At 39.7% G+C, this 27,254-nt stretch overlaps 1 long non-coding RNA gene across 1 annotated transcript; it reads right to left on the bottom strand.

Annotated features, from left to right (window-relative positions):
• Window positions 1–5,169: 5,169 nt before the first annotated feature.
• LOC135279156 (uncharacterized) lies at window positions 5,170–26,660 on the bottom strand. Its single transcript, XR_010346478.1, has 3 exons — window positions 26,568–26,660; window positions 9,047–9,184; window positions 5,170–5,244 (listed from the first exon to the last, which is right to left on the bottom strand). It is a non-coding gene; the product is annotated as an uncharacterized LOC135279156 (long non-coding RNA).
• Window positions 26,661–27,254: the final 594 nt, after the last annotated feature.

Below are 27,254 nucleotides of genomic sequence, written 5' to 3'. Positions count from 1 at the left end.
TATCCAGCATAAGCAGAACAGACAACTGGGGATACAAGAATCAGAAAGTCACCCTAGGACACACATCTGGTCTGAAAACTCTTGTCATCCTCACTTTGTTTTGTACAGCTTTTGGGTTTTCTTCCTGTCAATTAGAATGACCTCTCCACTTCTCTAAAATACAGGGAAACCTGATGGAGTGTGAAGTTCTCATAAACAACTAGTCTGTGACTATACCCCAAGATAATCAATGCCAAGTAGATTTAAAATATGGTCATCCTCTTTTATTCAGAGGGAACAGGTGCTCAACCTGCATCAAGGGACCTGGAATTCCTGAATACCCTGTTGAATCCTTAGAGATGGAAATGGGACATGCAGAGCAGAGATCTTATTCAGGTTTGCATATATATAAATATAAATATGAGGTATCATCTACCTACATGCAGCCTGTTATTTCCTTCAGATTGATTGGTGGGTTTCAGTGCTAATTTAAGTCTTTCTGAGAGAATATGTTGTGTTTTCTATGAACTAAACAGCAGAGGCTGACCTTTGAAAGTACCTTGAATTTTCAAATGTGTTCCCAGGAGCTGGAGCAATGCCCAAAGTGATCTGGTGTAAAATCAGTAGACTTTGCCAAGTGGACCATTATTTTGAGCTTCATGTGTAACCAATATTTTGATAAGAATAATATATAGCTATGTCTTGTGGAGGTGCTCTCCCTAGTAGATATCAGGGACTTACAAAGGCACTGAGGTATCTGTCAATATATTTGATGTATCTGAAGTATTCTTACAGATCTGTCCATGGATTTCTTGATCAGATAGCTGGTTATGTAATCACCATGATTATCCCAAATTAATGTGCTGAAAATTATAATGTATTGCACAGTTCATTTTCATTTACATTATTTAGTCTTACTGGATTAACTCAGATCAGTAATGCTTGTTCTCTCCTGTATTGGTTAAATATTTCTCTGTTGGGTATACTGTTCAACATCAGCCAAGTACTACATGATTCAGGATGGACATTGGCACAAAAGCCCCAAATAATCCCTTATTCAGGGAAGAATGCTGGATTAATTTGGAGGATTTTTGCATGACTGCAAAAGAAAGAAAGAAATATGAGGACAAGTGCTGTGGTAGGTACTGAGAAAGCAGAAGGTGGCAGAAAGTATAATGTGTCACAGCAGCCTGGTGCCTAATTTTGTGCTATTTTCAGACTGAGAACCTAGATTTTGAAAATTAAATATTTTTACTGTGTTGACCATTTTAAAGTCAGGGCTGTTGTCCATACAATTCTGTCCTGTAGTGCACTAAGCTGCCTGAGATTCTTCTAGCAACTCAATATTAAAAATGCAGGCAGCAGCAAAAAAAAATTCCTAGTATAACGCAAGCAAAACCTCTGTAAAACCTCCTTACCCCAATCACCTCACCTTGAGATGAGTTTTGGAATTGAACTTGATTTTAATGAACTGAAAAATTGAACGTTCACGTTCAGACCACGCTGACCTTTGATATTGTACTTGCTCACGAGATATTTTTCAGTGTATTCATCTCTCCCCACAGTCCATTGGAGAGTTCCATATCCATCAGCTGAGTGCCTTGGTAGCAGCTCAGTCCAAGCTAACAATGTTTATCTCAAACAAAAAACAATGGCAGAGTTCTTCCAGTAATGCTGAATTTTTTTGTTTAATGTCTTGTCATGTTATGCTCGGATGTCAGTTTCCAGTTAGATAAAATGAAAATTATATCCTTAAGCAAACAATGGGGGATTCTGCCAGTGTGACCTTTAGGGTCAATCATCTCATTAGCAGTCAGCTTTTACAACTGCATGTTATTTATATGAGAGGGATTTACAAGCTGTTGCTAAATAACAAATTAAATTGTCCATGAGCCATTGTCATCTGATAGAGAAATTCCCTGTGGGTAATAGGCTGCTGTTCTCTCAATGGGAAGTTTTGGAAACATTTAATACAATTTATTTTTTGCCAGCATAACCTTTATAGGGAACAGTCCCTTTTTTATGATGACAGAAAACTGTGCCACCAGTGCAAACAGCTCCAGATGCACAGTGAAATTCAACAGTCACAAACCACAAGCCTCATTTTAATGAATGCTCACAGGCATCTCTCTCATCTGCTAATTGTTTTCAATCAAATTTAAAATACCACAAATAGAGAGCAGCTCAGTAGTGCATTTACAGTCTCCATTAACTAACATTTTTTATTAAATATATTTAAAGAGCAATAATCTGAGAAGATAGCTTTAGGAAAGGCATGCATATCTGCATTTTGAAAAATAGTAGTATTGTTTTAAATAAGCTGTCAGCTGGAGCACGATGTGACATAATAGAGAAATATGGTGTGACATCATACATACAATGTTCTTGAAGATCAGGGAGGGTGGATTTCTGGTGCGTCTGATGGTGGTGCTTTACACTGACACATTTTTCTGTACAAGAACTTTAGTTACTCTCACAGGGGCCCTTCATTTTGCAGGTTTTGCTGTTTCTGTCTTAATCTTTCAGGTATGTCAGTCCTAAATATTAGTCTGCTCATACAAAGTCAATTAATTGCTCTGTTTGCAATCAAATTGCTTATTACTTTCAGAAGTCTTAAGTCATTGTGCTGCTGTGTGTTTGAGCTTACCTCACTTCTGTGCATTCTTTTTCAATACTGTCCTTTTTAAAAAGAAAACAAAAAACCTGGTCTAGTCCTAGTCTATATTTTCCCCTGTTTCCAGACTTCATTTTTGACTGAAAAACACTGGTATCAAGATAAGTCCAAAGAAAAGCTGCTTCTGTACTTGTACACTGTACTTGTCCTGACCTCTCTTTAGGCTGCACATGGATAGACAGAGAAGTGGAGAGCTGCATCCAAGGCTTCTGAGTTCCTTACAGGCCACTGGCTCTGGAAAAGAAACAGGATAGAGTCAGGTACTTAAAAACAAAACAAAAACCCCCTAAACTTTCCTACACTTTATTATTTGGTGTATTAGAATTTGGCAGGTGGGGTAGGGGAGCCTCATCCCTGATGCTGTAAATCCGAGCAAAACGATGCTCACTTTGCATAAGAACTAAATGCAATTTGTGAGATCTGCCTTAATCTGTGCCACAGTCCAGTCAAGGCAGACAGTCCTTGATAATTCACTTCCTCTATGACCTGAATCAATGCCAGACTAATTTCCCAAATATAATCAAAGCCAATGATTTTTGAGAAGTCTGGTGACTCTGTAACAGATAACACCACCCACAGCAGGCCTGCATGCTGGCTCTGTGTTTAAATTTATGATAAACATACAAGAACTGCCCTGCAGGACATACATGACATAAAACTATTCTAATTTCTTACACAGCAGGAATGTAAACCCATTTATTTGCAGAGAGAACTTTTGTAAGGGTAGTGGCTCTATAAAGATTATGACTTTTTTCCAGGTTTCCATGAAAAGATGAATCTTAGTTTAGACTGGTGAGAAGCCTAAGAGAATATGGAATTTTCACCTCTGGAAGGGCATGGTCTGTGCCTAACTCCTGATATATTTATCATGGACTAGAAAATTGAACAAATTACCATTATTAGAAGCTGTGGCTACCCCTGGATCCCTGGCAGTGCCCAAGGCCAGGTGGGACAGGGCTTGGAGCACCCTGGGACAGTGGAAGGTGTCCCTGCCCGTGGCAGGGGTTGGCACTGGATGAGTTTTAAGGTTCTTTCCAAACTGTGCCATTCTGTGATTCAATGGTTCTGTGATCAATTCTGAATAGCTCTGAAACAGATTCAATTAAACACACTGTTACTCAGCTAAAACTCACAATTAGACTTTTTCCTCCTCACGTGTCAGAAGGACATTGTCTAAACCCCACAGCTGGAGTTCATGTTAAAGAAGAAACAATATTTAAGGACAGCTGAGACCTTTTGGAAAACAACTCAGCAGAAAAGGGCAAAATAATAATAATTACTTTAAACATGTTCAAGTGTTTTAGGAGTTAGGCATTCCACATTCTCCACTGATAGTACTGTGTACTCCATGCCCAGCTCCAGAATCTGCATCTCAATGAAAGACTTCTGCCAGATCCTGGGTATCATCTGCTGACATCACTCTGTGCCACGTGCTTAATTCAGGTCCCCACAATCCCTCGAGTGGCTTCTGGTTTTTATTTCTGCTCCCTGCCCAGCCAATGGCAGGGTGAGCTGGGTGTTTTGTTACGTGCGTCAGCAGCAGAACTGCAGCTGGGTCTCACTTGAGAACTTTTATTAGAAAGATGATGTATGAAGCAGAAGGAACACAGCTTGACTTTCAGAGCCCAGACTGAGGCTGTTGCTTGAGCAGTTAGAGGAGTTTTTGACATGCAAATTTTGCATGGTTTTGGTACAAAGGCAAATGCTGGAGGATAAAATCCGTGTTCCAGCATATACAATTTACAGTGAGCAGTGTGAACCACACTTTGGTAGGTGCACCAGGGCAAGGAGCCACACAGGCACTGTGACAGGGACATCAATGTCTACAAACAGCTGAGCTGCAGCGAGCCCTGTTGTGGAATTGACGGTGGCTGAACAGGGCATAATAAGGAGCAATAATGTGAAATGACCACATAAAAGGAAACACTTAAAAGTTAAGGAAAAAGAATCCTTAACAGTGAGAAAATTACACAACGGAAGTAGCTATTTTTAGAGATATTTGAAACATTGCTCTGTGCTGCTCCAAAGTGTGATATCACTTGACAAGGAGTTATGAAAGTTGCAGCTTCTTTATCCATTGTGTCTGTTTAGTCACATTCACTGATTTTAAGTGACAACAACTTGGTTTTATATCAGGCAGTTCTTGTCAAGGGCACTGACAAGTAACAGAGGGAGAGAAAAAGGTGGAGTTTACTGGGCTTTGGTTAAAATTGGGGAAATTTGTGTTCTTTAGGGTAAGTTGACAGTGTCTTTTGGATTCCTGAAATAATATTGGTATTTTAGGACTAATTTTGTAGTAATAGCAGTAGACAAGTCACGTGAAGTAAAGTGCAAAATTCAGCCATATGGCTGCTCTAAGCAGAAGCAAAACTTTAAAGCTGTGCAGTAGAGAGTTACTGAGACTTGGTGTAACAGGGTGCAAAAAATCAAGGAGTCTTTTTTTGAGGAAAAAAATTTTTAATTAAACTGCTGTTAGTGCTACAGAGCCTATTTTTGTAGTCCAGCATGGTAGCAGCCTTTAGGTCTCAGCCTCATTTTGCCAGTTACAATGAAAAATGGAAAAAGTCCAAAGTTGGAGTAGTATGAACATGCTGAAATGCACAAGAAATAGTGTAAGTTGGCACCAGATCCTTTCTATAAGAAACAATGAAGTTTGCATCCAGAGTTCCTTTAGTGTGATGAACTGTGATAGCACTTTTTTTATTATGAGCAGTCAATACTTTACATTCATGAACCACAAGAAAAACAATTTTAATGTATCTATTTATATACATATATGGTATGGTATAGCATTTAAAGTTGTAGTATATTGTGTTTAGCTTAGTTTAGTTTAAGATAGATCAATAACACCTGCTGAATTTGAATTTCTTAGTTTCCAAGGCACTCACTAGCATTGTGGCTAAGAAAATGAGTGCCCAATCACAATGTATATTCTTTTTTATCACTTAAGATAATTCCAATTAATGTAGCTTATGCACACTTTAAGAAATAGAATGTTATAAACATTTAAAGAGGATTCAAGGACAGAATTACTGAAATTCTGAAATCATGCTTAAAGGCCAAATTATCTACTATATATTAAACCTTTGAAGGTGTTTTAACTTTCCTCTTAGGTAATAATTTCACACTTGTTCATTAGTCCAGGGGGTGAACTCCCATGTCTTGCCACTTGTAAATCACAAATCCATGTATGGATCCATGGCTGTTTCACCTTGCTGGGTCTTTCCTGAGTGTGTTTGATCCAGAAGAGGGATCTGGCTGCCAGTCTGCCAAACCCTGTGTCATAGGTTGTAAGATATGTGTATATTCTATTTCCAATCTGTTAGAGGTGGGGCAGTTGTGTTAATTGGGCAGTTTTCTTTATCTCTTCCACAACCAATCCTCCCTCCAGGCGATCTCTTCTTTTAATGGACCATTAATTATTAATTATCAGCTGTCCGTGGCCACTGAGTGTCCCTGCATGGCTGATCAAATTCCAGCATCCCATGGGGAGATGCTCCGCCCAGGGCAGGAGCCAAGCATTCCTACCTGGATACAATCTGACCCTGGAACAGCACAGCAGCCTTTGCCCACTGCATTCCCAGAGGGGGACCAGGCCCATCTCCAGCAGCCCTGGAGCTTCAGAGGAAAACTCCAGCCTTGTGCAGGATCCCTGCTCCAGCAGAAGCACAGCTGGCACTGCAGGAGGGCTGAGCCCCCATGGGATGGGATTGTGCCACCACCCTGACCCACAGGGGGCCAGGGCATGTTCTGACTCTGGCAGTGCTTTGGGGTTTTTTTGTATTATTGCATTTGTATTTTTTTATTTCCTAGTAAAGAACTTAGTTATTCCTACTCCCATATCTTTGCCTGAGAGCCCCTTAATTTCAAAATTACAATAATTCAGAGGAAGGGTTTACATTTTCCATTTCAAGGGAGGCTCTTCCTTCCTTAGCAGACACCTGTCTTTTCAAACCAATACACCCTGCCTGCATTCAGAAAGTCTAAGTGGTGTTGGTGTGGGTTTTTTTTCCTATTTCAAGCATTATCCCCAGTAATAATCAGTCTGTTTGCTGAATTAAACTGCTGATGGCACCCCTTGTGCAGTCTGGATAAGTCTCTGTAAGTATTTGGAACCAAACAAAATATTTCCATCATGTACTGGCAGCAGCAGCCCTCAGTTAACTCCAGACCATTTTGGCAACAGGAATAAACTTTTGTCACTGATTAGACAGGACTGGGTCCATCTCTAGATGAGATTTGTTGAGGAGGAAGGTGCCATTCCAGCCTGTCACTTTGCAGAGCAGGGCAGTGCTGGAAATGAGAGCTGACAGAACACTGCTCTCCCTGGTGTCTGGGCGCAGCACTCGATGCATTGCTGTGGAACAGCACCATTTGTTTGCAGTGCTGCAGCCAGCTCCCAGGCCAGCTGGCACCTTTCCAAGGCTTTTTGAATTACTTTTGGAAGATTGTGTAAGACATTCTGTCCAATGGTTTATTACTACAGAGATCTTGAGCCAGACCATCCTTTCAGAGACTTCATTTTTCCCTGTATTTTTCTATATTTCAGTAAGAGGGACCAGCGCCGAAGCCAATTTGCAAAACCTTCAGAGGAGCTCTTCTAAGAGGAAGAGAAAATCCTCCTGAAGCAGGCAGGGACTATAGGATCCTCATCTCCTGTTGTGATTGCTGTCTTCTCCCTTTCTTGCACCTTCTAGAAATGCTTCTTTACTAATTTGATTTAGTTTTGTCTTACAATACTGTCAAAATGGCTAAAATTAATGAGAATACTGAAATGCATTATGGTGAACTTAATTTTTTTTAAAACCTGCCCAGCTCCTAGATGGCACTGGGAACTGTGGGTAGCCTTTTGGGGTTCAGACCTCAATTCCATTCCTTTGCCTGAACTTTTTGCCAAGACTTTTCTCCTCTTTCCTCAGTCTTCTCTTCCCCAAAATATGAATAACGAAACTGACATTTGTAAATTACTTTATCATCACTCTGTTAAAAAGTACAAGTTGAAATTATTTTTTTCTTCTTTTTTGGTAAGCTTTAAAAAAAACCCACCAGAAATTAGTACTGAAGCATAAGGGGAGGGTGGGAGGACTGTGACATTTTAAAGCATTCTTCCCATGCAAGATGCACTAAACAAGATTGTCCTTTTGGGGTTAGTCTGATCACTGAGATCATATTAATTAGAAGAAAGTAGTGTTGTTTCTCTCCTAGCAATGTCTCATCTTTCATTTTTCCTGCAAAAGTAGCAGAACAGAACCTGGATCTCTTTGGTATTGAGAAATTTCTGGTATTGGAGGGGTTTTTTCAGTGCTTTCGTGGGTCATTGTTCAGAAAGATGCCAATATTTTCTTGCACTGCTGAGAAAAAGAAATAACTGATTGGATAATTTTTAGCTTTCTATTTTTTCTAAAAATGTAATGTCATAACTCTTCCATTTCCATGTTTTCTACTTCCTGTTATGTCTAAAAGAATGAGTCAGAGAAATGGAAACAGAGCTGCTCTAAATAATTTAAAAGTGGTCTGAGAATAGCTAACCATTACTTCTGGTGATGCTGCTTGTGATGGTTACACAATGATAAGATTATCAAAAGGACTGTGGGAGACAGAAAAATGGAAAGGATGCATTAAGTCATGTAGTCATTTTTGCTACTGTGGAATTATGCCTTACATTAGTTTTACTAATGGCTTGTCTGGCTACCTTTAAAAAGTTTGAGAAAATAGATTTCCAGTATTTCTTAAACATTATCCCTACACCTCTTGCTTGCATGAAAAGATTTTTTTTCTTATTATTGTTTCATCCTATTGTCACTGTGATATTTTATGAAAATCCTTTTGCCAGGATTTTTCTCCTGAGAAGGCTCAGAAAAGAAATGTAAACAATAACTGTCTGATGGCTGTGGAGGTTGTTTACCAACAGGTGCATCCTTGATTGGTCTCATGTGAATTGTTTTTACTTGATGACCAGTCATGGTCTAGCTGTGTCAAGGCTCTGAGCAGTCACAGGTTTTTATTATTCATTCCTTTCCTAGCCTTCTGAGGTACTTTTTCTCTCTATAGTTTAGTATAGTTTTAGTATAGCATTTTTAATATAACATAATATCATAATATTATAAATCAGCCTTCTAAGAAATATGGAGTCAGATTCATCTCTTCCCTTGTCCTGGGACCCACAAACACATCGACATCCTATTATTATCCTAGAGCTGGTTTGTTCTGCTAAAGATTCTGCAGGTCAAAACAGTGATCACTCCCTTTTCCCTTCATACAAGTGATGAAAAAATCACACTTCAGTTTTGTTGTGTAACAAAAAAATCACAACACATTTTCATTAAAATGACAGCATTTCACAAAAGTGACTGAACTTAGTGAATAAATGTCTTTACTTCTTTTCTTTCTCACCTCTTCTGCTTTGCCTTCATCCTTCCCACCACTGAGGGTAAAGTAGGATCCATAGCCCAGAGACTGGAACTGTTGTTCAGCCAAACAATTTGTTTTTCTATGAAAGTAGAATGTCACCATACTTGTCCCAAATGCTGTCTAAATAGTGAAAAGATAAGATAAATTTAATTTTTTCTTTTGTCGTCAGTAATCCTCAACAACTTGTGCGACCTCAGTTCAGTAAAAGTTTGATACCGAGCCTGAGGATGGGACAGAATTTACTCCTTCATAGTTGTTTTAGAAGGCTAACATAATAAAAAGCAATTAAAAATGAATTTATTCTAATTTGGTAACCAATTTCACAGTTTCTTTTCAGACTTTGGCTTTGCCATAAACCACCAAATGCTGAGGAATTGTAAAGATCAAGTTTTATCAGGATGGGAGGATAAGACTTTCCAGACTGAAATTTCAGAAAATAACTACCACCTCAGAACCAAGCTTTCCTGTTTGCTTTTCTCCTGTTAACACTGTTTTCATAAGAGATTTTAATCCTTAACTCTGACAGAGAAAAGGTCTGGAATTAGAGATATAAATGGCTTAGGGATACAGATAAGCAATGGGAAATTTTTTCTTCTGTGTTGCCTGCCAAAAGAGAACACTGGATATTTCCCATTTGGCTTCCCTTTAATTAGTTGATTTCATTGTAACTACACAATTACCTATCTATTAGTACTGCTTAAGCCCTGCTAATTTTCAGGAAAATCTACCTGTGAAAGTGAGTCCCTTTTTGTGGTTCTACACTGAGCCCTCTTCTCTGGCTCTGACCGCTGCACTGCAGGGACACGGGCAGGAGGTGACTTGCCAGCATGACCTCAGAGCTGTGTGTTTGTCCAGGGACACAAACAGTGACAGAAATGTGGTGTCCTGGCTGGCTGAAGGCTGACCCAGCTCAGAGCAGCTCTCATGGAGGAACAGCCAAGACATTTCCTCACCCTTGAGCCACCCCTGCCTGATTACACCAGGGACACCTGCACCAGCGCATGGGACAAAAACCATTCCTTTCACTTGAGGTTTGGAATTCCTCAGGTCTCGTCAGTTCCATGTTTCCACCCAATGCTGTACTGATCCTTTATCACCACTCTTGCTGTTCCAATGGAAAAAGCAGCTGGGCAGCCTCCCTTCCCTCACAGCCTGTGTCTAATGGGCAAATATAAACTGGGACTGATGCCTTGGAAATCCCTCTAAGTTTCACTTAGAGGTCGAGTACTCACAATCCCCTGAAGTGGTCTGTAATTTAACCCTAACAGCTGCTGATTTTCAGCTGGCTTCTCTCTTTATCCCCCTCTGGACTATTTTTCTTCATGGATTCAAGTAAAAGCTTTAAATCTTGGACAGAATTGGCCATTTGTTGTTGCTGCTGGATCTTTCAGCAGGATGAAATCCACCTCAGGGAAAGACAGTCACCTCTCACTAAAGTATTCTGACATTGTTCTCTACAAGAAACTACTTCTATTTGGGTTTGACTTCAGCAAGTTTCAATTATAAAAGTTAAAATGTTTCCAGCTTGGATGTTTCTCTGCTTTTGGGGTTGAGAGTGGCAGACAAGACAGGACAAAAGGTTTATGAAGCAGCTACCAAAGTGGCTCTTGGTTTTGCCTGTGTTGAGGGACAAAAGGCAATTTTTCCTTTGGAAGTGCTGTGTTTCTTTCATGTGGACTGGATATTTTTCTCCTTTCTTGGTTAGGAGATACCATTGGAATGTTAATATTTGTGTGACTTTTTTCTAAATTAAAAATTCTGATAAATACCTTAGGGTCTAAACAGGCTTTTACACATTGAGATGTTCTGCCTAGACAACAATTTTGTAATTAAAATGCTGCCCATACCAAAATTTCCATATTTGATTCTACCAAGCACATAGCTTTTCATCCTCATTTGAGATTAGAGGGGTCAAAGTTTTACCCCTTCCAATGCTTCATTTTCAGTGCTGTGCTGTCAGCTTAATTTAAAGCAAAGTAAAATGATGAAACCATAGATTGAGGGGTCACAGCAGAAAGAAAAAAAAAGAAATCAATATCTTCAATATTCAAGTAGGTTTTCATAACTCCCTACAGCCTCTGTTTTCTAGTCCTTTCTACTCCCTCCTTGCTTCCACAGGACAACAGATTGTTTCTTATTTTAGGTAGTGTTACAGATGGCAATTTAAGGGATGCAGAGTTTGGCCAAAACTGACCCCCTCAGAGTTCAGGTTTTGCCCAGCAGTGGAGGAAATGGTCCTTGACTACACCTCCAGGCAGCCTCTCAGCTTTTTGGGGATGTTTAAGTAATCACCAAGTGGTGGAACCAAGACTTTTGCCTCTTGTTAGTGAACACTTACAGAGAAATTACATTGTTAACGCACATTGAGTCTGTGCTTTTATTTTCAAACACTTACAAATGTAATCTGAAATACTTGTGTTTTAGCTGGAGGGGGTAGGGAGGAATATATAGTTGTTTCATATCCATGGCAACTCCTATTTTTTTATTACTCATTAAAAAGAAAATTTGCAATTCTTTAAGCTCTTGTAAAAAAATGATTGAAACAAAGACTCTTTGTTTTGTATCAAAAATATATTCTGCTTATTAAAACATTGAAGCAGTTATTTCTTTCTAAAATAGAGCAAAAAGAAAAAAATATTATGGAAAATTAAATACTTTAAAGCAGTATCTTTCTCGTTTCAGTTCAACAGCATTAAATATTTCAATGCTGTGTGACTCCCAGTATATTTATTTTTTATGCTGGGGAAGTGAGGCCTATCCCTTTTTCGAGAAACAGTTGTGAACTTTGGTTTGCTTCCAACTGCTGATAAAATCCTGATTTTTCTATTTTTTTAAATTATTTTTTTCCCTCTGAGATACATGTCCCAGATATTGACTGCTCTGTATATACCTTTCTCACATTTAAGAGGTGAAACTAATATAGTGCTTCAGCCCTAGCATGCATTTTAAGGAAGGAAAAGAATGTTTCATGTTTTGGGTTTGTTTTCTTTTGTTTGGCTGAGTTTTGGTTTGGATTGGGTTTTTTTTTTTGGGGGGGGGGAGGGAGGGGTTGGAAAGAGAGGAATATATATGTAGTAGAAAAATAAATCAAAACCTGCTGTAGTCAAGCACCAAAACTAGATTCTTTTTCATGTAGGCTCAAGTAAACAAAATATGGAATTAATCATAGCAATGCTCTTTGAGTAAGATTGGATTTTCATCAAATTTAGAAAGCGCAGGAGATGGAAGGGACAGAGTCAGTTGCAGTCTCTGTTATTACCAGCAGTCACTTGCAGGGACTGGGAGTAAGCTGGGTTTGAGGTCTGCAGCAGTGCCCTCAGGATAACAGAGCTGCTCCAGGCTGCCTTTCCTGGTGACCTTTCCTGGTCTCCAGGCTGGGCCCAGAGGTTTAATTTCCATCAGCCTTGCCATGTTTTCCATGAAGAGTGATTCCAAAACTTTGCTCAGGCCCTGCCCCAGCTGTGGGAAATGTGACTGATCCCACCTGGGAGCTGCTGAAGGAATGATGCTGCACAGAGTGACATTTCTGTGCTGCACTGTGCTTTGTGTCTGCAGGGAAGGGATGGGTGTGGGCTCAAACAGGTGATGCACAATGGGTGCTTTTGTGGATGGGTAGAATGTAAGAAAATAGAGATAGTGATGAAGGTAATCTCACCCCTAAGGAGTTACAGCTGTGCTAATTATCAAGAATTAGGAACAGGCCTGCCCTTAATAGACCACAGCTAGATCCAATTAGGATAAGTATTGTAAAAGAGTAAGTTGGCTGCTCAGGAAGGGAAGATGAAGTTTGTTGGCTGTGCTGAAAAGAAGAAGGAGTCAGTGCTGTGAGGAGCTGCCCATGAGAAATCACCAACAAGGTATAATGCCTTTGCAATAAGATGACAACATGTTTTGAGAAAAGAAAATACAGGCTTCTTCTGTTTAATGGATTCCTGTCCTCTATCAGACAGGGAGTGGCTGGGCTGAGCCCATACAGGTTAAAGGGGTTGCTCTCACATGGGATTTTTTGTGAGCAGCAGTACAATACTGCCTTCTTTTTTTTTTGATTTTTTTTTTTTTTTAAGAAAATGGATTTCTTTGTAAAGTGAACAGTTTTGACATAAGCATTTGGGTTTTGCTTAATTTGCCTTTTGCTCTGTATTAGGCTCCATTGGTTTGGAGTGATGGCAGTCTCCTGGAGGATCAGAGAACCAGCTGCCCAGGGAGCTGCTGTACAGGCTCTCTGAGCAAGGCGAGGTTCGAGGGGCTGCAGGTGTGGTGGGAACAGTGCCCCTGGAGCTGGTCATGAAAGAGGGAAAGCCAGCCAGCCTGGCCAGGGACAGCCCAGGCAGCTGCAGGCAGATTTTGAGGGTCAAGAACAAGCTGCAGCTGAGGGAGTCTTCAAATGAGCAGCTCCAAGCCAGCAAGAGAGGCCTGGATGGATGCGGGAAGTTAAGGAAATATTCATTTAATAGTGAGAAAAGGAGTGCAATCACAGTTGCTTTAATATTTGATGAAGCTGGTCTTGAAGCTTTGCTGTACCTTCTGTTGTGTCATGTCAGTGGCTTGTATCATCCAAGTTGCTGGTTTTAGGCTCATCATAGGAAGGTATCTGAGAGAGGGGGCTTAAGACTGTGAGGTATAAATTTTTATTGATGTGTTGGTCAATTTTTGACAGCTGAGAGCTGCAGACTAGAATTTACATATAGTTTGGAATAAGAGTTACAGCAGATCCAGCTACATTAGGTTCTGTTTACATATTCCAAAGGGAGAAGTTGTGTGATCTATACTTTATATCTGTAATTAGTTGTGTGATGCATTGGAATTATTGGGGTTCAAAGACCTAGTTGTGACTATTCTTCCCAAGTAGCTGTATCTGGTGCAGGGGGAGGGGAGGTGAACTCTTTATTTGAGAACCTCTGAAGTTCTTGAAGTGCAGGACGTTTTCTTTGGGTCAATTGATTATTGACATCAGAAATTCCCGTTTCTGAGATGGGGAACTGGAACAAGGCCTGCTTGGTGAGAACAAAGGCTGTTCTATTACAGTGGATTATTACACTTGCAAACCTAATTATCCCCTCTGGGACTCAGCACAAGCCTAATGCAGCTTGGATTATGGAGGCAGGTTCGTTCTTTCAACTTTGTTCAATAGATTTCTGACAAGTCTGGTCTTACAGATGATTAAATTTCAGTACAATGATTAGAGAGTTTTCTGCAAAGGAATCACTGGAATTTTTGGAGGTTGGAATGGGACAGCTCTTCTCTTTCACTCTGAGCTTTACTTGGGCTTTTTCCTCCCCTTTTATTTTTATTCAGAGGGAAAAAGTAGGATTTTCTTTTCAAGCAGAGCTATCCTTCAGGTTTGGCATGAGAGAAGTGATTGATGTTCCGGGTAACTACAAACTGTATAAGGCTTATGTTTGAGGAATTAAATTGTCATAAATAAGTGGTGACTGAACAATATTATTGCCATATCTAGAATTAGCTTGGTGAGCAGCTGAATGTCACTGAGTGTGTCCCCAGGGCTGTCAGTGGAGGTGTACCAGGGTCTGGGTGGGTTCTGGAGCTCCAGAGATAAAGTCACTTCATCCAGCTTTGGCGTTTGCATTAGTTGGTTGTTACTAAAGCTTCTAAAGGATGAAAGTGTACCTAATTTCCCAGAGGAGGACAATAAATTAAAGAAAAAGAAGAGGATTTTATTGAAATCTAAATCCTAAGCCTCAAAAACTTACTTCTGAAGTATTAACTGTGTAAACATCTATCCTTTTTCCAGGTCCTACTTGCCACTAAATGCATATTTTTATAACCCTATATCCAGTGCATATCAAAATCATCATGATTTTTAATATATTGCACTTATGTTACCTCTTTCATGTAATGAAAGTAGGAACACTTGCCATTAAGGCTGCAAACACCAATACTAGAAAATTTGTGAGGGTTTGTCTTGCAGAATTGCAAAATACTTAATCATGAGCACCCTTATACAGAAGCCTTTCTTGTGGGCTTGCTTAGGTAGATTTCCTTGTATCCTTTTGTCCCTTAAGAAGGGTTTTAATAATTTGTCAATCCTATTTTCTCTGAAATGTAAATTACTGTCATTTATTTGAGACAGACATCTCAAAAAAAGAAAAATAAAAAGGAAAGAAAGTGGCCTATAGCTCCTTAAGCTATAGTGATTGAGAGGAGGAGGTAGATTAGGTGGCTGGGATTTTTTTAAGCCTTATTTCTGTATGAAACTAGGCTAAAATATCTTTCCTTAAATTTGTGATCTGTCCATGAGCTACATGTTTTCTACACTGAAAGATGAGAAAAGCTCCACAGCCTTACAAACAGCTATTAGGCAGCCACAATTTTTTTTCTGTTGCCTGCAAAGAAATCATTCAGGTGATAATTTACTGAACAGTAAGAATTCATTATGCATAAAACTGATTAAAAAATTAAATTGAAATCTCATACACTAATAAGACCTTCTTTAGTTTGGTGCTGCTAAGAATCTAATGAAGTGTACTCTGTGAGTGTTATAAATATGTAGTCTGGCACAAATATTGGCTGTCCGAGTGTGTTGTGCTCTCTGTGGGGTTGTATATTGAAAAATCACTGCTGGTAGGGATAGAAACAGTCAGGAAAATAGCTGAGAGCTCTAACTGCACTGCTCCTGGTATCTTATCAGTGGCTATGGAGTATTGGCAGAGCTGAATGACTTAGGAAAGGGCTTTATGCACAACAACATGAAAAGGGTGTTTGGATCCTTAGGAACCCTCTGAAAATAAAAACCAAAACAACCAATCTAAGGACAATGCAAACAAACTCCAACCAAGCTGACTTTTCTTCTTTTTCCATGAGATGTTCTGGGTGGTCTGCTGTGTGTATCCTCTATCCCTATTTGTTGTTCATCCACATCAGAATTCCTGAGACTCTCCCTATTTCTGTGCTAGATAACGAAAATTACCAAATATTTTGCCTTCTGCTTACTGATAATGATCTGATGAGTGAAACTCAAAACTGATCCGTTCAAAGAGGAAACATTTTCAAGCATTTTTGAAGGCTTGTACAGGATGGAAGGTTGCTCTTGGCATGGAAGTGTAAGGAAGTAGAGGAGACCAAAGTTTGCAATAACTTCTATTGGCCCAGCTGTGAGATGAAGATGAATTTTAGAGCACATAAGCCCTTCTCAGAGTCTGAAATAGAAACAGGGGGTTTCAAAGCTAAATACAAGTGGAGAGAGATTGCTGAGTTTGCCTGAGCTTTACAGAAAATATTCCATAGGTAGGATCCCTGCTGGATGGCAGCCTCAATGCTCAAGTGCACAGCAAGAGATTTGACTCCAGAGCTGGTATCTGTTATGTTTGTTCCTCAAAAGAAACTAAAAAAGGTTTAATTTCTGTTTTGATGTGGAGCATGAAAATATGTGCAAGGATGTTTTTCAGACTCTTCAGTTAATAGTCATGTTACACAATTTTTCCTCATGAGAGTTTGTATAACTCAGACTGAAATAACTTGCACTGAATCTGTTCCTGTAAAACCGTTTAGTGTTTGGTCTTCATCTTTTGTTTTTGTGACTGTGTTTTGTGTTTAAGATCAGAATGAATACATTTGTATTGCAGAAAGATTTTTTTTTTAATATATAAATTTATGTGTTGAAGTATGTCTCAAATGAGTTATTAATTATTATTTCATGGTTTTCAACATATTAATTTATTGCTTCTTAGGTAATGACAGTACTTAAAACAAATTAATTTGTTTACTTATAAAATACATAGGCTATTTCCTCTGAAATGCAATGGTAGTGGTAATTTGCTATAAATTAAGAAAGATCTAAGGGAAAATTTAAAAAAACAACAAAACAAAAACCCAACAACAAAACCAAACCCCAGTGATTTTGTAGCTAAGTACACAACAATTGGGAAGGTCTGGCCCTTCTGTATGTCAGGTTCTCCCTGTGTTGAACACACTGAGATCAGCCCCAAGCCTGACAGTGTTTAAATCATGCTCTAAGAGAACATTGGAATGCTGCCTTGAGTATTTCATCCAAGCAAGGGCTGAATTGCAGTATTTACCTTCTCTGTGCTCTGGCTTGCCAACGAATGTTGCACTTTGTCCTTGTGTAAAGTCATGGTGATGCCAGTGGACTGTGTGTGCTAAACCCTGCAGAGTTGGGACTGGATTTAGAGCAGGAATCTGGCTCTGACCTAAGCCCTGTGTCTCCTGCTCTCTGATATTTGCCTTTGGAAGCATCAGTTCTGTTGGAATAGTAGCCCAGCATTGAGTGTATCTGATAAGAATCTGAAATTTCATCTCAAAAAGGTGAAAATGTGGAAGCTTTGGGCAAAATGTTCAGCAGGAACCTTTTGATGGATCTCTTTTTTTCATCACCTGAGGTTTTCTTGATGCCCTGAGAGGCTGACTTAGAACAGAGGGTGGATGGAGTAAAGAATCAAGCAGAGATCTATTAAAAGGCCTCAATGAATCCACCTTGGGCAGCACAAGAGCCCAGCCAGGGCTGCACCCAAGATGAACCAAAATGGTCACAAAATGCACGACTGCTCACGGGGTCTCTCACTGTGATCAGCTCTGCTCCATTTGCAGATTGCAGTTCATTGTCCAATTCCAGCTTTAGCCCATGCAGTCCCATCCTTCTTGTTTTTCTCTCTTCAGCCCACATTGTTTATGCTCTTGGGCCTGAGATTTGGATCATTTGTCCTTGGTCCCCTGCTGGAGAAGGAATTGTTTTGTCTCCCTGCTCTGTGCAGAGAGCTCACCATCCCTTAATATGAAGCTCAGACCCACACACTGAAGCAGCACAAAATCTGAGAAATATAAAAGCTAAAACCTGAAGCATCAATCTGTATTGTCTTCAGTGAAGAAAAATTGATGGGATTCTCAAAAATCATCAGTGGGGCAGCTGAAGGTTTGATTTGTGGATTTTACTGACTTAGGTTGATATCCATTCCTGCCTAGGAAATGATTTTGTTCAATTTAGTAGATTTCCATGTAGCTTGACCTGTCTGAGTTTTGCCAGTTTTTAACCTCTGTGCTTATTTGGTCATTTTGCCTGAGGTGTTCAACAGCTCAGAATGTTGGAGATACCTTATCCACAGTTAAAGGTTTTTGTGTCTTTGAAAGCTGCTTGGTTCTCTTCTTCCTTCTTCAGCTGCATGTAAAACATTCCACAGATGATGTAGGGCCTCATTTAGCTGTTTGTGAGCCAGACTGGAACTCACCTGTTAAAAGGTGGCCCCCTCTTAGGATGTTAGCAATATTTTCTAAATAATTGTAGTAGTTAAAGTGCAAGTACAATGTAATTAAGTAGAAATGTCACTTTACAGCATAGAATTTAACACAGAGGCAAAGCTCGCTCTCTGAAAAGAGCAGAGAGCATGAAATGCAGAGCTATTTAATTCAGTAGGAAAGGTTTACAACCCTCCCACTTTAAAATACAGAACAAAACTGTATTATTGGAATGGTAATACACAATACTTCTTAAAGCCAGAGGTGTCTAACCTTCTTTAAATATTCTTCAGAAGCAATCAGATGGCAAACACACGTTTTCACAAAAGCAGTTTCTTCCACAAAGCAAGCAAGCTTTATAAAGCTGCTAAGCCTTATAAAATCTGTTATTTCTTGTGTCCTTTATACTCTAGGTGTTTTAGCTTTTAAAGTGATATTATCAGTTTAATTAAAAACTTATCAAAGCCTGCCTCTCACGCAGATGCAATTCAGAAATTCCAAACACAAACATCTTACCGTGTAAATGAGATGCTAGAATCATATCAAACTTCAGGTATGTTAATTATTTAAGAAAAAAATAAATCTCCCAGGCATTTAATGAACTAGATAACCAGAGTACCTTGTTGTTAAAGCTGGAAATGTCTTTGACCTCGGAGGGGATGGAAGCAGTAATCCCTTTGGTGCAAGCGAGCTTTGATTTTTGTACTTAACCATGCCTAGTAGCCTAAATCTTTTTCATAGAAGGTGGTATTAATTATGGGCTGACATGACAAAAAGGCCATTGAGGCCTTCAGAAACACTCATCAACATTTAGAGGACTTTGGATCAGGTTTTCTGTTAAGGCCTGAGCTTCTGTAACTCCATTTGTGAAAGAATGTACTTTGTCATTGTGGTTAGATTGAGCATCAGAAATAGAACATACATTTTATCCATTATATTCATAGGAAAAAATAACATCATATATCTATACTACTTATATCCCTTTAACAAGGAACTTGGTTGTGACTAAGTTTTAAAAAACAGTTCTTGTGGTGGTTTTTTGTCTTTCTTTTTTTATTTTTTATTTTATTTGAAGACCTTGTATTGCTTGGGTGAGTGCTGCAGTATGAGCTGATGCATTGACTTTGCTGGGGTGTACCTGCAGCAGAGCAGAGTCAGGCACTTTACTGACAGGTGATCAGTAACTCTACTATTTTTAAAAAATGTCTATTTTGGGTAAGATTGTCACTGTTACATGGTGCTGCCAAGTCTTGGTGGGCGTAAGGTGAAAACTGGATTTTTTCTGAGCATTCTGGCATTCCAAGCCACGTCAGGCCCTTGACAAGCATCTGAAAGTCTCTTCTAGGGTCATTATGCCCTAGGTAGAACCTTAGTGTGCTGAAACCTTGTGGGGACAAAAGTCCTATCTGGAACTTGCTAAATAGGCAAAATCAGCTTTCAAATCTTGTCCCTTTGAAGTAGGTTGTTAACAATGGGTTGATGGGCATATGTGTTTATTTTAGGAAGTCTGTTTTCAAGGGACTAAAGTGATCTCAAGCCTTGCTTTAGCTTATCCTATACAGGAATCCTGAGCATTGTTATTTATTGTGGCAAATTACCTAGGCCATGTCAATAAGTACATATTTAAACCTTTCTCTCTTCCTTACATGGCTTCAGAGCTCAGAGTAAATTGGGGTAATAGGATTTTAATAACTAGAATTTACACCTTAAGCTGTATTTTTTTAGATTCACCTGGATTATTTATTAAAAACACAGTGTAAATAATGTGCATATTTTAGTGTTGAGAGTCCAGACAATAACCTGTATATAGATACTATAGGAAAATGCAGTTTTTCAGAGAAAAATCTGTTATTGGTGTAAATTTCCATAGGCTCAGTGACTCATGGAATAACAGGTGTGCCCCAGCTGAAGATGTCTCTGTGGTTTTCATTTGGGGTTTGTTTGGTTTTATTTGTTTGGGGTTTTGTTTGTTTGGATTTTTTTTTGTGTTTTGGTTTTTTGTTGGTTTTTTTTTTCTTTTTTCATTTGCATTTTTTTGGGGTTTATAGGAAAGCTGGTAGGTGAAACTGAAGGCTTGCCTGCTTTAGTATAAGATTGGAATGTGTAGAAATCTAAACACAGGATGTATAGAATCACTGAGTTGTTTTAAATTCTGAGTTATTTTGGAAAATTAAAGGCATTGTGGCTTTTTGGACATTTGAAGATTATTGATTTCTCAGCACCCAATGGTAAACAATTATATGAGCAGGTGGAAACAATGTAGTGTGTTCCTGTAGTATCAATGCACTAAGCATATGTTATATAACTCTCTGCTTTCAAGATATTTCAGTTTTTAGTGGTTCAGAGTACATCTAATCTAGATTGAAAGTTTACTGCTGTGTTTTAGAGGTGTGTTTAGGGGGTTTTTTGGTAGGTTTTTTTAATGCCTTTGATGTGTAACAAATTACTAATTCACTTTCAAAATAATCTCCTATATTTTTGCAAATCCTATCTAACTTTCTGATTAAGTATTGCTGTTAATACCAACTTTAGATAAGGGGATTGGATTTAGCGTGTCCAGAATCCTCTGGGGCCCATGGCTGCTGCTAGAGATGTGTTGTGAACCTAAAAACAAGTTGTTTCTCAGTTGAATTGTCTGGGTTTCAGCTGTATATCCAGGAGCTGAATTTCTTGGGGGGTTTGAAGCCTTTACGTAATTGCAGCTCAGACCTCACAGCAAGCTGGGGGGGTGGCAGGAGACTGTTGTTTATAGAATGGGTGTCAGGGCATAAAATTCCATGGTATAAAAAAGAAATACTGATTAGATGGTTATTAGGATGGAATAATTTTGCCTGGGTCTAAGGCAGAACTGTTCTTCTTTTACCACTCCTAGGAAATCCTAAGAATCAGAGGAAAACAATTGATACCAGGGGTGCCTTTATTTTTTTTTAACATGTGCATTCTCAATATTTTTTCACCAACCCAGTCCCCTTGCCAGCCTAATGGTACAATTTGACAGGGTGCATTATTCTGGGCAATTTTGACATTGCTGACGAAAACCCAAACACTTTCAGGTTTGTAACAAAGGGTAGTTCCTAGCTGATATCCTCACACTCACTCCCATTGTTGTTGCTCTAAAATTGTGCTGTCTTTCACTGTGTGCCGTTTTAAAACGGGCATGTGGTGTACTCTTGACTTGAATAGATGGTGGAGGAAGAAGAAAGGATTTTCCTAATGGTTCAGCAAGAGCACTTGGTAAATAATTTATCATCATCAAGTGCCAGCTTTATCTGAAAGCTGACAGGTCTTTCTTTTATGATTCAGTGGTGTCTGTGCTGACCTGCTGTACACGCTGCCCGTCAGTGTTTTAAATCTGTTCTGGTGTTATCCAGCCCCTGTTACACTGATCCACTCCTTTTTATGCTTTATAAAGCATCTGCTGGTATTTATGAGGTACGTGTTAGCAAATGTAAGAGTAAGTATTTTAAGGCTCATTAATATTTTAAGTACAGAAATACAACTTCTGTATTCGCGTGTGTGGCAGACGTCTTGTTTTATGAGAACTGTGAGAGAGTGATTTTGCTTATTGATTGACATTATCAGGCAGCCAGGCAGACACTCCAGCAGGTGGAATCACCTTTTTGTGTTGATGTCTGCCAGAAGTTAACAGCAAATGTGATGCCCTTTCTGCCAGTGAGAGCTAATGTGCACAGAGGTAATGGGTTTTAAAAATGCTGCAAACCTTAATGGTGTGAGATCAATATTCCTGCTGCTATGGGTAAAATGCTACTGCATATATTATTAAGATCTTCTTCAAAATTGAATTACTTGAAGCACTTTTGGACTGTTGGAGGATTCAGTATTTATCTTCACAATAAAATACTAATGGGCCTGTGTTTGGGGAAATAATATTAATATTTTTGTTCTTGCTTAGAAATATGAAACTTATTTTTTCAAAGTAGAGATGAACACAGCAATGCCCACAAATCTATCAGTTTCCTTGCTACTGGGTAATGTTTGAGATTAGGGAAAAGTTAAATTAGCTGGTAGAGGAGCTAGACAGTTTTCCAAGGATTACATATCTGCCGGTGTGTATTTTTGTCTCCTGGAAAGGGAACAAGTAGGAGAACCATGGTTTGTTCTCCCAGCAGAATGTTCATAACCTCAGTACCAAGGGAACAGGTCCCCAGTGAGGCTGCGGGATGTTGGAGACCTCGGATATTTTCCAAGGCCCAGTGTTTAAATATTAATGTGGTGACTCTGAGGTTACATGTGTTAAGTGCAAAGCATACAATAACTTTTTGCAGGGAATCTTTTTTTTGTCTTATCTAAAGAATGTTCTCCTGTGTTTTGCAAATTATCCTGTCAAGATTTAACCTGGCTCATAGTACCTGCTCTCATTTAACTATTTGTTTGGAATTGGTGTTCAGATATTTTCTGAGAGAAGAGCTTTACCTTCCTGATAGTTTCCTTGATGCAGCCAGGGGAAGCCAGTTAAAGTAAAAAATGAGGTTTTTGACTAGTTGGACAATCATTGGTTAAATGGGCTGGATCGAAAAAAAGGAAAGGGTGGCTTAAATATTTCAACAAGAAATAAACAGAACTGGCATTTCTTATCTCAAAATTTATATACAAATATGTGCTATATAAGCTGTCTACCAAACTTTAAAAATTCTCTACAAGTTAATTTCCCATGGCTTTGACTCAGGTTGAATTGAGTTACCACTGAGACATATTACAAATCTGTAAATATTAATTGCAATGAATAAGCTACTTCTCAGTGTTTGGTTGGTTTTGGTTTCCAGACCAGTAAATCATCTGCACTGAAACGTTTCTCTCAGCCCCTCCTGGGTTTTCCCACTTGCAGCAGGCAGTGTGCTGCACCTCCCTGGCAGGAAATGCTGACAGGAGCTGTGCCACGCTTGCAGCTTCACTGTGATTCCTGTGCTGTGGCTTTGCCCCTCTCCCAGGACCGTGGGGCTGTTTCCCTGTGCCATGGGAGAGACATCCAGCTCCAGCACGCTCAGCCTAACACATGGAAAATGAAATATTGCACACAGTCTAGATTCTACTCCTGGACAGATGGGCAAAATGATAATTCCCCAGAGGCTGAGCTGTGTGCTGTGTTAGATCACTTGTCACAGTGAATGTATTCAGCGTTCCATAACATTGGCATAGTCTAACAGGAACAAGTATCAATGCACTCACTAATCCTCCCCAAACCTTTCAAATGCTGTCTTTACTGCAGGGGTTTGTTCAAACACGGGAACAAATGTGACTTTGACGTGGACTGGTGGGAACAAAATAAAGCTTATGAAAAAATGAGGTATAAATATTGTCATAAGGTGAGAAGCACATGGAGTTCATCCTGCTCAAAGCCATGCTTGGCATGGATCTACCAGATCTTCTGCCAGCTATTTTTCTTTTTATGCTTCCCCCTCCAGTGCCAGTTGGAAAAATGTAAAAACTGTACTCATTTTCTCAAGAGAAAAGGAAATAAATTTTCCCGTGTTTGTGTATATGCATGCACCCACATACATATGTGTGTGTATATACATATATATAAAAACCTGTGTGTGTATCTGTATATGTTAAAAACTCTTTTTCCATGCAATAGGAAAAAGTTTTAGTAAAAATAGGAGACAAAAAGGGATAAAAATAGACTTGGAGCAACTGAGGCATAATGTGCAGAATACAACCATTTTATTATTTTTTACTCTCATGTTTGTCTATCTGCAAAAGGTGTCTTGTAGATTATTTGCTAATTTAAAATATGATGTTTATAAGAGATAAATTAATGGATAAGTTAATTCCTGCAGTATTCAGGCAGGAGAAGAGATGAGCCATGTTGGAAAATCATGAATTTAGTCCAGTATCCCTGTTTGTCTTGTCTTTAAATATATGTGCTTGTAAATGCATAAAAATGCAGTTAATATTGAACTATAATATGCACCTATGTTTTATTGCTAATAAGTTTAAATCATTGCACTGCAGTAGGAACTCAGTCATGTTCAGTATTTCAGTGGGACATGTTTTACAGTGATCTTTATTTACTTTAATTTGTAAAAAAATTTATTACTTTTTCTGCCATGGAGCAGTAAGAGTGTCACAACCCCAAACACTGTCAGCAGTTCTTTAGATGCAGGAGCCTCAGTTCTCTGCTGGAGAATCAGAAGCTGTGCAGAACATTCTTGCCTTGCACTAGCTGCACTCTTGCAGAGTCCCTGTCCCTTTTAAGAGGTGAGGAACTGCAAATAAAGATGGGTTTTCAGAAAGCTCCCCTCATCTGATGTGCATGTGAATATATTTGTGATTATAATGAGTCTAAATCTATGGCTTAAGCCTGAGAGGCAAATGGCAGAGTTTCTGATAAAGAGGACTTAGCAGTGACTGCAGGATATGTGATGCTGTGATGTAAACGGGAGAGTGGTACAGGATGCTGCATTTTCTGAATTAAGGAATATTTTGGGGTGTTGTTGACAGGTATATCCAACTGGGTTCCTCTGGAGTTGCATCCAAGCAGGTTTAACAGCTGTGTCTGTGTTGATAACAAGCAAACCTGGATTACAGAGTAGAAAAATGTTGAAACTGTATCTTCAGTCAACGTTTACTAGGATAGCTTCCTTTCATATTTTGGGTGTAAAGTGCTTCAAGGTGATAATTCACTGTCCTGTCTGTAGCTTTAGATCAGGTCCTTGTAGCTAAGATGAGTAAGCACAGTAAATCTGCTCACCTAAGGACTGGTTTCACTGTCCTTCAAGCTGCATTTACCTCAAGCTGTTGGCAGTCTGAAAGGCTCTACAGGGAGCTTGGGCTAAAAATCCTGGACACTGCATGGACTCCTCAGTGTGGCTGTGCTGACACCAACTCCCTTTGTGTGTGCACACACACAAACACTGAATAGCCCTGAATTGTATTTTGTGATCACTGAATTCAAATCTTACCCAAATATTTGTGCTCTCTGCTGTCAGAGTCCCCTAGATAGGGACAGACCATTCCAGCTCTGGGACCAGCACAGGAGGGACCTGGAGCTGCTCAGAGAGCCCAGAGGAGGCTCCAGGAGGAGCAGAGGATGGAGCAGCTCTGCTGGCAGGAAAGGCTGGCACAGCTGGGATTGTTCACCTGCACAGGAGAAGCTTTGGGCTGAGCTCAGGGTGGCCCTGCAGGGCCTGAAGGAGCTGCAGCAAAGATGGAGAGAGACAATTGCCAAGGGCTGGAGGGACAGCACACAGGGAATGGCTCCCAGTGCCAGAGGGCAGGGCTGGATGGGAGATTGGGAATGAGGAATTGTTCCCTGGCAGGGTACCATGGGCAGGGACACCTTGCACTGTCCCAGGCTGCTCCAAGCCCCAGTGTCCAACCTGGCCTTGGGCACTGCCAGGGATCCAGGGGCAGCCACAGTGCCAGAGCCTGCCCACCACACCCTGTTCTTCAATGGTTTTGCAGTTTGCCATCTTGAGCTTTTTTTTTTTTTGTGTGTGTGTGACCTTAAGTCTGTACTTAAGATGTATTTGGCCATTTTTCTGTTTTGTTGGAAGCTACGTACCTGTTCCCTTTTTTTTTTTAACATCTGCACTTTAAACACATTTTCGTATGAATGTGTGAATAATAGAAAACATGATTTCTTGTATCTAGTGGCACTTTATCTGCCGACAAGTGTTTAGTTTTCCTTGAATTTGTAACCCTGCAACAAAGGCAAATGGTGTTTGCCTTTGTTACAAGTCTGTTTAAGCTCTAAATTCCCAAATTCTGAAAATTGCTACCATTGCCTTGTTTTTGTTTAGATACATCTTTCCTTCTTGAAGTGCTTTTCTGTGGATGAGCCATAAAGGCCTATTTGTGCTGAGGTCACTGGCTGATGATAGACTTACACTTAGTTTTTCCATACACTTACAGATACTTTGTGTATAGGTAAAACTTTCAGAAGGTAGGGTTTAATTCTGGCAAATAGATGGGACCAAAGTATTTTCCTATAAAAGATGTGATTGCTTTCCATCCACTCCTCTGTGTTGATTCTAATGCACCTCTGCAGAGGAGGGTCCTGTCTCCTTGTGCTGTTTTGGAGGAGAATTTGCATTAAGTGAGTCAATCCTACATAAAGGACTCTTTGAGTGCTTACAAAGCCATAACTACTACAATACTGGTGTTTCAGCACCAAAATATTTGAGAGAAAGAAGGATTGTGTCAGCCATCTGAAAGTTTTTGCGTCCTCTTGAGTGTTGTCTTTCCTTGCTCTAGGCACGAGTAGCTGGCGTGCAGGGAAGAATGTACTTTATAATTTCAAGGCGATGGTTGTAAATCATGTGTTATTCCTTACATTTGGGTTCAGTTACCCTGCAGGACAGAGGGCAGCCATGGATTAGTGAGAGGGCCCTCAGGCCTGGGTGTCCCTGCGTGCAGAGGGCAGAGCAGGCCCAGGCTCTGCTCCGGGCCCGGCCATGGCCCCAGACCTGAAGCACGGACAGGGGACTCTTCAACTAATTAAAGCTGAAAAGTGGAATGTTTATTACAGCACCGGACACAAGCGGAGTAGTATCCAAAGGCATGTGGAAAGAATCACAGGCTCCAGCTCTCTGTTGATTTAAACAAACCTTACATATTCCTATAATTCCCAAAGTGACGTATACATATTCATTGCCTAACCCCGCCTACCTGCTGCATATTAAAATCTCCCTCAGGCCTGCCCAGTCTTTCACTTCAGATGGGTCAGTGGGCTCTGAAATGGGTCTGTGTGTTTGAAAAGGGTCAGTGGTCTTCTGAGGTCACAGTGACCCTTTATTTTTGCCTTGTTGCAGGCTTGGAACCCCTTGGCCATAGCTCAAGTTTCAAGCCCAGGAGCAAGCCATGGTCCTCTTCTTTTTCACAATTAGATCCACATCCCATCCTGCTTCTTTAAACACAGTAAAGACAAATATAGTATTTATATCTTAGCCTTAACTACTCCATCTGCTAGTAACTAACTATTCCTTATTATTTCTACTCTTGCTATACTCTTAATTGTTTC

Source organism: Passer domesticus, chromosome 12 (genome assembly GCF_036417665.1).
Source record: "Passer domesticus isolate bPasDom1 chromosome 12, bPasDom1.hap1, whole genome shotgun sequence".
Taxonomy (NCBI): Eukaryota; Metazoa; Chordata; class Aves; order Passeriformes; family Passeridae; genus Passer; species Passer domesticus.
The sequence above is the reverse complement of the archived record's forward strand: the minus strand, read 5'-3'. Positions and strand labels throughout refer to the sequence as shown.